Below are 13489 nucleotides of genomic sequence, written 5' to 3' on the forward strand. Positions count from 1 at the left end.
TTCGAAAAATATTGGTTTTTGTAAAAATCAAACTCCTCTACATATTCATATAGTCAATTATATTCTTATGTACTTCCTAATAGTTGTAAATGATTGTTAAAGTTTGAAAATGTGCCGACGCTGCTACTTTGTACGCTCTATTTTTGTATTTATGTGAAAAATCCTTTATCTAGCAGGAATTTACTATACAGGAATGCATTCTACAGACATTTCTGGTAAAGAAACCATTCACGAAAAGTATTTGGTTCCCTTAATATGCGAGAAGGTTCAGAAAATATTAATTGACAGCGTGTGCGCGGCGCGTTCGCGCCAGTCGGCCATTGCAGCCTTTTCTCGACTCGCCAGGGCCGTCGCTATGCGTAGTCGACGATGACAAGTATGTCTTTGCTTACTATGCTTAATTACATACATTTTTTTTTGTCTTTTTGGGTGCCAATCATTACAAAAGATTATAAAAATACGAGTTATATTCACATTTCATTGCGGAAATGCTTAACAAAGAAAATTTAATACAAAAACTTACCTATTTCTGATGTAAACAAATTTTAAAATGTTTCCGCCTTGCTTGACGCTTGTTCCTGGTATCCCGATTTTCAATAATAAGTGTCCAGCAGTAATCAGCAACCATCGCACATAAGTCTTTTCCTTTGTAACGTTTTTCCATTGTTGAAATATCTTGATGAAAGATTAATGCTGGAATTGTATTCCTTGTTTTGATTTTAAAATAATTTCGTCATGAATATAACAAAAACAGTCCGCGGATTTCATCGCGGACTCGATCCAAACCCTAGCCGCCAAACTTCCGCCGCCTTCACCTCTAGCGGGAGCGCCTCCACCAGCTCAACCGCCATCGAAACTGCCTCGAATAGGACTGCCCACGTTTTCCGGAGACTTCCACGACTGGGAAAGCTTTCGAGACAAGTTTACCGCCCTTATCATCAAAGTTATCTCGTTGTCCGACGTCTAGCGTCTGCATTATCTCGGGTCATGTTTGAAAGGCACCGCGAGTGACCTTATCCGTAACCTGCCGATTACCGAGGCGAATTTTAAAATTGCATGGGATTTGTTAAATGCCCGGTTTGACAATAAGAGAGGTCTCGTGAATTTCCATCTGCAATCGCTTCACTCCTTGCCGCACGTTTCGACCGAATCCGCGAGCGAGCTGACCTCTCTGCGGGACAAAGCCAACACAGTGATTCAAGCGCTGAGAAATCTCGGTCGTCCAGTAGATACATGGGACGATATGCTTGTATTTTTAATTGTCGCGCGCCTTGACCGATCATCTCGAAAAGCGTGGGAGTTGCAGTTGGGAGCTTCCATCGACTACCCGACGTATGCCGAGCTCGAGAAATTCTTAGAGTCTCGAATTCGCGCGCTCGATGCTCTACAACCGATATCAAAACAATCGAAGCGAAACGTATCGAGTCACGCCGCGACCTCCAACCGTTTGTCGTGTCCGTTGTGCAAAACCGAGCACCTTTTGAACACATGTCCGCAGTTCAAATCTAAAACCGTCTCGCAGCGATTCGACTTCGTAAAAGGCGATCGACGCTGTTTAAACTGCTTCAGTGAAAAACATGCTGTCTCCTCCTGTCCGAGTAAGTACTCCTGTCAACAATGCGGACGTCGACATCATTCTTTGTTACATTTCGATTCCGCGCTCACCAGTTCAAACATTTCTCAAGCTGCGTCATCGAGTTCCGATCAGCCGCCCTCTGCGAAGACTACCGTTGCGTCACACATATCGTCGCCACCTGTGATTGCAACACAACGCATCCTGCTCGCGACCGCTTGGGTTGAAGTAAGTTCCGCCGCAGGTCGTGGTGAACTTGTTCGCGCGTTGCTCGATCAAGGTTCGGCAACTACATTGATGACGGAATCGTTAGCGCAACGATTACGTGTACACCGACGTCGCGTGTCTGTCTCGATTTCCGGTATAGGGAGCCGCGAAACAACCGCGCGACTCGCTGCAACAATTCAGATATCGTCCACCAACGGAACCGGACCGACACTCTCGACCACTACGTTGATTTTGCGATCCTTAACGCGGTACGTTCCTGAGCGATGTGAAGGAACCATTTCGTGGCCACATATTCGCGACCTCGCTTTAGCGGACAAGAAGCCTATGAGTTCCTATCCCATACAAATTATAATAGGCGCGGATCTATCCGGGTTTATACTGTTGGACGGCCTTCGCACGGGATCTGTTCACGAACCGATCGCTCAAAATTCCATATTCGGATGGTTTCTGTCGGGTCCTGCCGGCTCGATGACGTCAACATCCTCTCCGGTCGTTCCGTCATACCATTGCATCCCATCCGACCCGCTCGAAAGCGAACTTCGTCGCTTTTGGGAAATCGAGATTCCTAATACCTCCCGTTACACGGAAGAGGAAGAACAGTGCGAAAATCACTTTCGCACCACGCATACACGCGACCCTTCCGGTCGTTATATTGTTCGTTTACCCTTTCGAAGGGCCCATCCGATCGACATTGGAAATTCCTACCGCATCGCCCAACGGATGCTGACGCGTCTCGAGAAGCGGCTACATTCGAACCCTACATTGTTTGCCGAGTACGATGAGTTCTTGCGCGAATATCTGAACCTCGGGCATATGCGCAAAGTCCCTCCGTCTCTTCAAGGCGGCACCCAAACCGTGTACATTCCGCATCACGCGGTGATTCGAGAGAGCAGCGCAACTACTCATCTTCGGGTAGTATTCAATGCATCGAGTCTCACAAGCAACGGTACCTCGTTAAATGACCATTTGTTGATTGGACCCAAACTGCAAACGGATCTCCCGACAATAATCTTGCGGTGTCGACAATATCGGTACTTGTTAACCGCCGATGTTACAAAAATGTACCGTCAAATTCTCGTAGATCCGCAGGACGTCGATTATCAACGTATCCTATGGCGGTCGTCCCCGTCTGATCCCGTCGATCGGTATCAGTTGTTGACCGTAACCTATGGCACAGCACCGGCTCCCTTTCTGGTTCTTCGGGTCTTGAAACAACTCGTCGAAGACGAAGGGTCAAATTTTCCGTTGGCCGTGAGCGTCCTTCAAAACCATCTTTATGTGCATGATTGCGTTTTTGGCGCGTCCGACGAGTCACGTTTAACAGAAACGCGTAATCAATTGATCACGATGCTCAGCAAAGCGCACTTCCAGCTGCATAAGTGGACCAACGCCCCACATCTTCTTCGCGATATCAGTCCGCATGACCGCGGAACAGGGCTTGAGAAAGTACGACAGTTCGACGAAACTGTGAAAGTCCTTGGAGTCGCCTGGAGCCCAGATGCTGATGCATTTCGCTTCCGCGTGACGCTTCCCCATTGTTTGGGATTGGCTGAATGTGTCGGCAGCGTTCCCGCGCCGACGCGGATCGACGCCCCGCAATTGGCTGGATCGCGGAGAGAAGCGAGATCAAGAATCGATTGTTAGCTCGCTCTCTAATTGGCCCGCGCCGACGAGACGGGTTACGATCGATTATCATCGTTTTCGCCGGCTCGCTCGCTCGTCCAGTTCGTTTCTGACGCTCTAACTAGCTATCTCGCAATCGATCTTTATCTCTGCTTCTTGTTCACGTGAACGCTTCGCGTCTTTTGACCGGTTTCGCGCCACAAGAGCTATCTCCGGCTTCCGAAATAGACGGGAGATATCCACGCCAAGCTAAACTGTGCTAACGTGTTTATTTGTGTTTACAAACTGTACAAAGTAATCGTTTCTTGTTCGACGATCCTCACGGTGAAATAAAGTCGTTGTCTCAGAAAACCGCGGCTCTTTAGTGTTCGCCTTCCGATCCCAAACACCCATCATTCCGCAGGCACTAAATGAGCGATCCTGTCCACGATCGCTCGCCATTTCGATCCCTTAGGCTGGGTCACTCCCACCACCGACTATGCCAAAATTCTCATGCAACAGCTGTGGTTGGAAAAATGCAGTTGGGACGCCCCACTTCCATCAACGTTTCTCGATCGCTGGAATATATAAAATGCGGAATTACCTGCCCTAAAGTCTCTTGCGATTCCTCGATGGACGCACCAAAATCTCGATATCGCCTCATGCGAACTCCATGGCTCCGCCGACGCATCTACCGTCGCCTATGCCGCTGTCGTGTATCTGCGCGTCGTCACCTCGTCCGGACATATTGTTGTGTCTTTTCTCGCCGCCAAATCTAAAGTCGCTCCTGTCAAACCGCTGACAGTTCCACGGCTCGAACTTTCCGCCGCCCTTTTATTAACTCGCCTTTTTTTTCTTCCGTGGGGAAAATGACGTTACGCATACCCCGACTCCCTAGGGGGAGTCGGGGTTATGTGGGACTACCCCTGGGGAAAATTCCCCAGAAGGCTACACACTAAAAAACCCACGCCCACCTAAACTAAGTGGGAGGTGCCTAGATCACGCGAGTACTCAACAGGACACCTCCCAGCTATCATCATACCCCGGGGGAGGGGTTAACCTCCCCCACTGCCTACCCTATAAGACCCCGAGCGGAGGGACCCGCCCGGTGTCACCATCCCTGGAGCCTTCGGATAGGACTTCCCGAGCAACAGCTCGGTCCACCCACAGCTCCCGGAGTCTTCGTGCCCCGCTCGGAGCCAGTATCCCGAAGGAATCAGCCCCGGCCGAGGCAAGAAGACGCCGCCACCGGGAGGAAGGGCCGTCGGAGGCGCGATCCGGCACGCCCCCAACCTTTCCTTTCCCCAACCCCCCACGGATCCCCCTCCCCAGCCGGGGAGGGGCGGACCGACACCCCCCAATACCGGGAAACTAACCCGGGGGGCGTCGGCTTGTCACGGGGGGAGCCCTGCTCCTACCCCCCGGGGACCCGGGTCAGCTCACACCCCGGGCACCCACATTCACCGCCCCCAATGGTGGGGGCACAACGACACTCCGCCCCCCACCACCGGAGGCACACGCCGGCGCGGGGGTCGCCCCCTAGCCCACACACTCCTCGCGGAGCCCGGGTCCCTCTCCCGGGCCCGGTCAGCGGCCTCCTTCTGCTTCATCACTTCCTCGCAGAAGGAGGCCACCGTCTTCCACGACCTCACGCTGCCGACCATGTGGTCGACCACGGTCGACAGCGCGAGGTCCCACCCGCCCACTGCGGCTCTCAGGACACGGCGCGGCCCGGCCCAAGCTGGGCACTCCTCCAGGGTATGCCGCGCCGTGTCCACATCTTCGTCGGCTCCCGCCCCATCCTGTGCAGGTACTCTCCGAATCACCCATGGCCGGAGAGCACCTGCGTGAGGCGGAAGGTCAACCTTCCCTGCCTCCTGCACCATATATAAAATATGGGCAGGAGGGCCCAGACAATCGGACATGTGGAGGGCGTCAATAGCAACTCCTCCTCGCGCGTGAGTTCCACCCCCAGCGGGCGGCGGAAGGAGTCGGCGATGTGGTATAACCTCGCCCGCTCCGCCGCCACCACAGAGAAGGGTGGAATCACGGCGAGGAGTCCCGCCGCTTCGGCGGAGATGGTGCGGTAACCCCGTATGGCCCGCAGGGCCAGCCGCCGCCGAACTCTCTCCAAGAGTTTTCGGCTGGGCGTGCTGGCCCCGAGCGAGCGGTGCCATACGGGGGCCCCATACAGGGCAATAGACCGCACCACCTCCATATAGAGGCGGCGTACTTTCAAATCCGCCCCCCCCCCCCACCGACATTCGGTAGCAGCCGCGCCAAGGCGGCTGCCGTCCTCTCCAGTCGGGGGGCGAGGAGCCCGAAGTGTCCTTCGAATCGCCAGCGGCCGTCTATGACCAGGCCCAGGTACCTCATCCTGGGCCCGATCTCGACGGCGGTTTCAGCGACACGAATCCGGAGGTCCTAACCACGGGGTAGCCGCCACGACCGAGGCGATCCATACAACCAGATCGCCTCGGTCTTTTCGGCGACCACGGTCAGCCCCAACCTCCGAAGTCGCCCGACCACGCAGTCCAGGGCGGCCTCACCGAGGTGCCTGGTCCTCCTCCAGTCCTCCCCCTCGGCATAAACCAGGGTGTCATCTGCTATGCAGATGACACCAGTATCCGGGGGGGGGGACAACCCGCAGCACCGCGTCGTACGCCAAGTCCCACAGGAGCGGTCCGAGGACCGACCCCTGCGGAACGCCGCGGTGCGTCTCCCTCGTGTGAACGATGTTATACCGGCCGGTGTAAGCCACCTTCCTGTCGCGGAGGTAGTTGCCGACCACCTCCCGGTGGTAAGGGGGCACCTGGAAATGGTCCAGCGCCCCCATTATCTGCGTCCAGGGTAGGAGGCGCAGGCGCTCCAGGGCGTCTATTGCAGAGCGCCCCTTCCGAAATCCATAGTGGCTGTCGCTCAGGTCGGGACCTATTGCGGGCGGCAATTATTCTTTCGAACAGCTTGCCCGCCTAGTCGAGTAAACAGACCGGCCGGTATGCTGAGGGAGACTCTGCGGGTTTCCCCTCCTTTTGGAGGAGAACCAGGCACGCTTTTTTCCAAACAGCGGGGAAGATTCTCCGGCGCAGGCTCGCGTTCATGACGCTCCTGAACGCCGGGGCGAGGATCTCCAGGGCTAAGGCCATTATACCACCGGGAACCCCATCAGTGCCAGGGGCTTCATGCCCGTAGCCCGGAGCCCCCGGACGGCCTGGTACAGCTCCCACTCGGTGACCCGCAACTCGTCCGACCATCCAATGGTCCGATCCGGGGCGCGTTCCCACCTCCCCTCCTGCCCATCACTTAGGGGGAAGAGGGTTGCAACGACGCGCCCCAGGAATTCCGGGTCATGCATCTCCGTGACCGCGGACGTCCAGGGGCGGAGCTTACCAAGCACCGCCTTATACGGGTGTACCCACGGATCGTCACGGAGGGTGAGCAGGACCTCATCCCAGGCCTTGGCCTTAGCAGCGGCAATCGCACGCTTGAGGGCCACGGCCGCCGATCTATACTCCCTGTACAGATCTGCCTCGCGCTCCCTGGCCGAAGGCCAGGCGGAGCCGATAATCACGGCCCCCAGGAGGTCCCCGTCCAGTCGTTTTAGCGCCCATCTGGGCGCTGACGGGGCGCCACGTCGGAGGGGCGTGTCCAACGGCGAGTCCGAGACCACAGCCACGTCCATCAGGACGTAGCTGTGGTCCGACAAGGTCTCTCCATTCCAGACCCGCCAGTTGGACACACGGCGTGAGCCGGCGGCGGTCGCGAACGATACGTCAACGATCGACCACCCGTTCCACCTCACGCACGTTGGCACGGAGCCCCGGTTTAACAACCGGAGCTCCATCCCCTCCGCCCAGTCTTCCAGGACGCCGCCTCGGGCGCTGGTCCTGGGGTTACCCCAGGTGGTGGACTTTGCGTTGAAGTCGCCCAGGACCAGCACCGGACCGGCTACGTACGGGGTTATCATGAGCCCCAGCCGGTCCAGGAACCACCTGAGTTCGGCGGAGTCATAACTGGGTGAGCTGTAGCACCCCACGACCAGAAATCTTCCACACTTTACCATAATCATCCTCCTGCCCGGTCGACCACGGAGCAGGGGGGCACTGTCGCCGAGTGGCGAAGCCACCATATCGCCGCGGCGCCGGACGGGGGACCAAAGGCTGTGGAACCTCCCCAGCCTTCTTATCTTTGCCTTTCATCTTCTTCTTTCCCGCCCCTCCCGCCACCGAGGCAGGGGCGGGTGCCGGCGTCGGTGGCGCGGGCGCAGGGGTGGGCCGCGGCGGCGTCGGAGGCACCAGTGGCGGCGGCTGGGGGGCCCCGCGCGCGCCAACCACGCTACGCAGATCCCTCCGCAGTTCCTCACGGAGGGATCTCAGGCCCTCCTCCATGAGGGCCCGCATCTGCGTCATCACGTCCGAAGCGGGCGCCGCAGCGGCCACGTCGACACCGGGAGCCAGCAGGGGAGGAGCATCCCGCAACCGCTTCACGGCCATCAGTTCTCCCCTCATGGCCTCCAGCGTGTTGCGGGTCTCCCAGAGCTCCCTCTCCAGCGTCGCGCATCTCTCCCGGAGATCGTTGTCCGCCGGGTCCGTGACGGGCGGAGGGCAGGAGCATCCGGCAGGGTGTCCACCCTGGACACTCCTGCGCTCCAGCTTTCGCACCGCCGCCTTGATGTCCGCGGAGGAGTCGCGGAGACCCTTATGGTGGGTCCCCTTCAAGTTGCGGCTGCTGTCCGCAAGCTCCCGGACATCGTCGGACCGCTCCGCTATAAAGGCGGTCAATTCCCCGGGGAGCATACTCCTTATATCCGGCCGCTCCCGCTCCCGCTCCTTCTCCTCCCGCTTGCGCTTTTTACCAGCGCCGCTGTAGGAGGCAGCCGAAGAGATGACCGAACCCCGGTCATCCTCCTGCTCGGGCACCGGAGTACCCCTCCCAGGCCGGGGCCTGAGATCCCGGGGAACCGGGGCCGGCGGTGGCATAAGATCCGCCGGAACTAGCCGTGGCATCAGAACCACCAGCTCCCTCCCGTCCGCTTCCGGGTGCGGGAACCCCTCCTTAACCTCATCCAAATTTTTCCGAGGCTGTGTGTTTTCTATTTCCATAATTTTTTCATTAGCGGGCCTGGTTAGTAGGCCCCCATTTCTGAGGGCGTTTCACTCGATACCCATAATACAACAAGCGGAAGGGGGTGTCCACCGGGGCAGAGCCGCTTGCCCCGGTAAGCCTAGATACAACGGGAGGTCAGCAGGTATTCCGATGTTGTACAAACGTTCATGAGCGGTGCATCCGATTAAGGCAAGCCCCCCGTTCCGGTAAAACATGACCACCGGTTTACGGTATGGGGCCCTCGGCGACCTTCCCGGTCGTATCGCAGGACACATTGTCCCGCGGTTTTCATCCCTTCGTGTGAGCCTTACCGGCATGGGAGGCCCTGCCTCACACATCATTGGGACTACTTCCCGCGGAATGCCCCTCGCTCCGTTAGCAACACACAACTATGTATGTTCCCAGGGTCCACCACGAGGAGGTGGAGCGAGAGGACTTTAGACCTGTGACATCCCTCAAATAGAGAGAACGGCTCGACAGTGGGACAGATGGTCCCACTGCAGAGGCTACAGGTTCTCGGACCCCACGCTCCTAGGCCTCACCACGGTGCAATTGAAGGAGATCCTGAGGAGGCGCGTGCTGTCCACGAGCGGTACGAAGAACGAGCTGGTGGCAAAGCTGCTGGAGCACGGAATTGGAGAGGACGACGTCTTCGGGCCGTACGACCCGCCGGGCACCGGAGACAGCAAATCTGCGCCGACGCCCGACGTGCATACGCCAGCCACCGAGATGCCACTCCTGCCGCTTCGGCTCGGGCTGTTGGAAAGGGAGAAGGAGATGGCTGTCAGGGAAGCCGAGCTGGCCAGACGTGAGCTGGAATTTCTGCGGCAAGCGCAGGGCTGCAGCGAACAGCAGCCCACGGGGCCGGAAGCAGCAGGCACGGTAACGGAGCCCCTCCGCATGGGCATCACGGCCATCGCGGACTTGGTCAGCCACTTTGACGCGACGGAAGGCACCTTCGAGACGTGGACGAGGCAACTCCGGCTGCTGTGCGACACCTACGGGTTGCGAGACGACGCGTGCCGCATCCTGATAGTCTCCAGGCTCCGGGGAAAGGTGCTGGACTGGTTCCACTCCAGACCGGAACACATGGGGATGCCGATCGAGACGCTGCTGGAGCAGATGGGCTCCATGTTCTACTCCAGGTCCAACCGGCTGCAGGCAAGGCGACTCTTCGAGGGAAGGACGTGGCAACGAGGGGAGTCCTTCGCCGATTACCTCCGCCAGAAGGTGATCCTGGCAACCCGCGTGTCCATAGAGGAAGACGAGCTGATCGACTGCATCATAGACGGGATACCTGATCCCGTCCTCCAAGACTAGGCCCGGCTGCAGCGGTTCCGGACGAGGACGGATCTGCTGGAGGCATTCGGGAAGATCGCGATCCGGACGACGGCTACGAACGCGCCGCCCAAGAGGGCAACTGCAACGCCAGCACCCCGGCCCGCCAGCGCAGCGAGCGCCACGCCGAGGAGATGCACCAACTGCGGCGAACGAGGACATCCCGCAGCGAGCTGCCCAGCCCAAAGCAAAGGTCGTAAGTGCTTCAACTGCAACGTCTACGGTCACATCTCGCGCGAATGTCCCAAGAAAACGCCCGCGAAAGACGTCCTCGCCGTCGCGGTGTCCACCGCGAGCAAGTACCGCAAGGACGTCTGGGTCAACAGATGCGCCGCGGTCGCCGTGCTCGACACCGGGAGCGACGTGTCGCTGATCCGCGAGGACATATACCGCGAAGTCGGGGCACCCACGTTAACACGCGAAGAACTGTACCTACGCGGGATAGGCGCGGAACGCTGCGGCACGTTGGGGAAATTCGGGGCCGAAATAATCGTCGACGGGGAAATACGTGAGGCAACGCTGCACGTCGTGGAGAACACGGTCCTGGAATACGGCGTGTTGCTCGGCTTCGACTTCATCGACGCCGCGGAATGGACGGTAAAGAGCGGCGTGATGACGTTGGCGACGCGGTCACGAGCGGTAGACAGCATCCCCGAAATCCTGCATATACGGCACGAACCCTCACGCGACGCGGTCGACGTCTCACACGTCGATAATACGGAATTACGCGACGAAATAGAAACGGCCGTACGCGACTATAAGCCTAACGCGATTCGAGAGGTCGGAGTCACAATGCGGATTATCTTAAAAGATAACGAGCCGGTTTACCAGCGGCCGAGAAGGCTCTCTCCTTCCGAAAGGGACGAGGTCAACCGGCAGATCAGCGAGTGGGGACGCGACGGCGTCGCGCAACCCTCTCTTTCGGAGTACGCGAGCCCAGTCGTCCTGATCAAGAAGAAGGACAACTCCACCCGCCTGTGCGTAGACTATCGGCAACTGGACGCGAAGATAGTTCGAGATCGGTTACCAAAGGCTCAGGTTCCGTGCTGGGATGGTGTCCCGGAATGTATCGAATCCGGCTCGAAGGACCAATGTTATATGTCCGCGGTAGATCCTTGGTGATCTTTCGGACGTTTGTTGTTTTCGCACTGCGAGGTGCCCGCTATTTAACTATTACTAGGTACGAAGGACCACCTCCCTTGATCGGAAGGAAATGAATTAAAGGTGCAAGATGGGTTTAAACAAAACTATATTTGCACTACGAGGTGAGAAAGCGTCTAGAGGAAGTCAAGTCACGGTCCGAACTATGGGTCGAGGAGCACTAGGTGACTTTGCTAACTGTTGACTTCTTAGGGCGATCTGACTGGGAGAACACGACTTACAAAAAATCTAAGCTCGGTTCTCCCCACTACGCTAAAATCTCAACCCTACTTCGGGGGTTTGGTGGGAGGATCTAGGGGCTGGGTGCTTGAGACAGGTCCAGGGTTCGCCAAGGTGGAAAGGAAGGGTCGGGGCGTGCCGGATCGCGCCTCCGACGGCCCTTCCTTTCGGTAGCGGAGTCTTCTTGCCTCGGCCCAGGCTGGTTCCTTCGGGACACTGGCCCTGAGCGTGGCACGAAGACTCCGGGAGCTGTGGGTGGACCGAGCTGGGGCTCGGGAAGCACAATCCGAAGGCTCCAGGGATGGGGACACCGGGCGGGTCCCTCCCCCGGGGTCTTGTAGCGTAGGCAGTGGGAGAGGTAAAACCGGGAGGTAAATCGCGCCTCGCGCTCCGCGAGCTTAGTCGTCGACCGGTCGCAGCAGCGTGTGGAGCTCGCCCCGCAGTATACTACCGAGGACGAGTAACCACGCCGGCACCGAGCTGTACGTATTAGGTTTACGTCTGCACGTACGAACTCGTGCCGCGGTTGATCGGGGACGGCGAACGGAGCGTCCCGCCGATCCGGAGACGAACTTCTCCGCGCCCCGCGAGCTCAGCCGACGAAGGAACACGTCACAATTCACTGCCTCCTGCTGAGCCGCAGAGGTTCCCGAACGCCTCACCGATAAACCGTGCTAGGAGGGATCGTTCGCGGTCGAGACCGAGACCGAGAGAACCAACCGCCGCGCCGCGCTCTCTCTCTCGCGCCGTCACACGACGAGCCCCGCTCGTCCCGCGCCCCCCGCACCATAGTACTAAGGCGTTCCCGAGTAACGCTAGCCGCGACCGAACCGCGCACCGTTTCGTTTTTACTCCGTCGTCCACCGGTGGACGGCGCTCCGTCGGGGTCCCGTCCCCGTTCCGCGAACCTGTCTCGCTCCGCGATTCGGAGCACCGTCGCTCCCCCGCGTATAGATTAAGCTACATAGCCGTAGGATTAAGAGTAGGTTAAGTTTCTGTCACGTTAATCGCCAGAAGTAACCGGTTGTCCACTCTCCGTTTGTACCGTAGATCGCCCGTGACACAGACCGACGAGCCGGACCGACTCTCGCCGGACCGACCGGGAATCCGGAATCGTAACATAGCAATTGTTTGCGCGAATAATTAATTATTTTCTCGGCGTTTAACTAGTTCGTTAATTTTTTTTGTACAAACTATAAAGGATAGCACAGGCGGTAGCATTGAGATAATGCTCTAGTACTCGTGTTACGCGTGCTCTCTTGATTCCGCATTAGGCGAGACTGACTAATAATCGGTTGCGCGTAACCGAGCGCCCTTAAATCTAACGGCCGAAATTGGAATGACGGTGACAAAATACTCTCTCTCATAGATGGAGCATCGAGTACTCTCAAGTAATTTTAACGGTACCGTGAATACGGAACATACCGCCCGCCTCGCGGTATCGTTACCGCGAAGGTAAAGAAAAGGCCAAGTAATTACTTAGAACTAACCGCAAAAAAACATACAAGAACAATGCGATGAACAAACAGACAGAAAGTTACGCAATCATTAGAACTATTTACATTGATCCTTAAGAACTAACAGGTAATTTACAAAGCTTAGTAATAGGACGTACGTACTGAGAGTGCGCGGTTTTGACGGTTACGACGCGAGTTAGTCGGTCTTGTCCCGGGTGACATTCGATCACGCTACCTAACTCCCACTTAGAAGGCGGGAGCGCTGCGCTTTTCAGTAGTACGAGATCTCCTATTCGCAAGTTAGGGGCTTGAGTATGCCACTTCGTTCGAGCTTGCAGGTTTTGCAAATACTCGTTGCTCCAGATTTTCCAAAATTTCTCGTGCATCAATTGTATTGTTTGCCAGCGAGACAATCGATTTTCGCTAATGTCTAGAACAGACGGAATGGGAACGGATTTTATGGGCCCACCGACTAGAAAGTGGCCAGGAGTTAAAGCCTCGTAAGACTCGAGATCGTAATTTAAAGGAGCTAAGGGGCGCGAATTTAGGCACGCTTCAATCTTACATAGGAGGGTGTTTAATTCCTCAGTTGAAGGAGTATGTGCAGCGAGTATTTTCTTTAAGTGTGTCTTTACGCGTTTGACCCCAGCTTCCCAAATCCCACCAAAATGAGGAGCTGCAGGGGGTATTAAATGCCAATTGATGCTATCACCTGCCAAGCGAGAACGGAGGGCCGGGTCAGCTATGACTTTCTGAAAGGCGACACTTAACTCTTTATCGGCGCCTTGAAAATTAGTGCCATTAT

At 56.9% G+C, this 13489-nt stretch overlaps 1 long non-coding RNA gene across 1 annotated transcript in view; it reads right to left on the reverse strand.

Moving 5' to 3' along the window:
• Nucleotides 1–551: 551 nt before the first annotated feature.
• Nucleotides 552–13489, reverse strand: part of LOC143356656 (uncharacterized) — a 388872-nt gene continuing 375934 nt past the window's right edge. Inside the window, exon 2 of the long non-coding RNA XR_013082717.1 lies at nucleotides 552–693. This is a non-coding gene — a long non-coding RNA (uncharacterized LOC143356656). The remainder of the gene's footprint in view (nucleotides 694–13489) is intronic.

The sequence above is a fragment of the Halictus rubicundus genome, chromosome 8 (assembly GCF_050948215.1).
Source record: "Halictus rubicundus isolate RS-2024b chromosome 8, iyHalRubi1_principal, whole genome shotgun sequence".
Lineage (NCBI taxonomy): Eukaryota > Metazoa > Arthropoda > Insecta > Hymenoptera > Halictidae > Halictus > Halictus rubicundus.